This window comes from Poecilia reticulata, linkage group LG13 (genome assembly GCF_000633615.1).
Source record: "Poecilia reticulata strain Guanapo linkage group LG13, Guppy_female_1.0+MT, whole genome shotgun sequence".
NCBI lineage: Eukaryota > Metazoa > Chordata > Actinopteri > Cyprinodontiformes > Poeciliidae > Poecilia > Poecilia reticulata.
Window position 1 is genome coordinate 29,536,905 of NC_024343.1, and position 1,189 is coordinate 29,538,093.

General features: G+C 33.5%; 1 protein-coding gene across 1 annotated transcript in view; it reads right to left on the reverse strand.

Annotated features, from left to right (window-relative positions):
- The window catches only part of treh (trehalase (brush-border membrane glycoprotein)), a 16,785-nt gene that overhangs the window by 10,735 nt on the left and 4,861 nt on the right, over positions 1-1,189 (reverse strand). The window lies entirely within an intron of this gene.

Genomic DNA, 1,189 nt, shown 5'->3' on the forward strand with positions numbered 1-1,189 from the left:
TATAGTCAAGTTAGAAACAAGAAAATGTTACGAGTTTCATTGGAACATTATGTGATTTACTGGGATATTAAGCATACACTTAAATATATACATATTTTTATTTAATTTTGGCTCACAGCAAGTAAGTGCCTAAAATTCAGTTTCTCAGAAAATGTAAATATCACATAAAACCAAAACGACAAAAAGGATTTTTTTTTTGTAGAAAAATAAAACACTTTTTTGTAGTTTTCCATTTTCTGTCTTAGAATAATCGGATTAAATTTCTATAACAAAATGACAAGAAAAGTACCATCCATCCATCCATCCATCCATCCATCCATCCCTCCATTTTCTTACACCCTTGTCCCCCAGTGGGGTCAGGAGGTTTGCTGGTGCCTCTCCAGCTGACGTTCCAGGCGAGAACAAAAGTACCATATATGTAATTTTAGCTTTTATTGTCTTTGTTGGAAACTATGCTCTTTATATACAAAATTACATCAACATCTCATAGAAGAAAATGTATCCATCTTATTTTTGAAAACATTTTCAAGTTTTTGTTTTAAAATATAAAAATAATCTAGAAATAACATTGTGGTTTTTTTTGCTCTAAATTGATTTTATTTTGGTGGACTGAGGGAAATAAATGATTAAGGTTTCAGACAGCTGATGTAGGGGAAGAATAAGCCACAAAATATAAGCACTAAAGAAACGGGCAGTCTGCAGAATATCCAAGCCTTTTAATGGAAAGTTTAGTGGAAGGAAAAAGTGTAATGCAAAAAAAAGTCGCAGTCTTGAAATTCAAACTTCTTACCTGGAGCTACATAAAAAATAAACACAACTTCCATAAATAAAAATGGTAATAATGCAGTGTCATTGTGATTTTTAAAGCCTGTTAATCCTACATGAGTTGGTTCAAAGGTTGGGTTACATAATTAGACTAGAAAATTCCTGCAGAAATTTTAAAGGGGCATGCCAAAGTGTGCCCGTCGGCTTTGACGCAGCGTTATGATGTTAAAAATTAGCATTAAGCAATCATGCTTAAGAAAGCTTCAGTGTGGTCAATAACCTGCGGGGAGTCAGAAGCATGTTTTCTTAAGCTGTACTCGTACGGTAGTATGAGCATTTTTGCTCATTTTAGTATGTTGCATAAGCTAAAATGAGCCAAAATGCTAACAATAGCATGAATGCTATTGGAGCATCAGTAGCATGT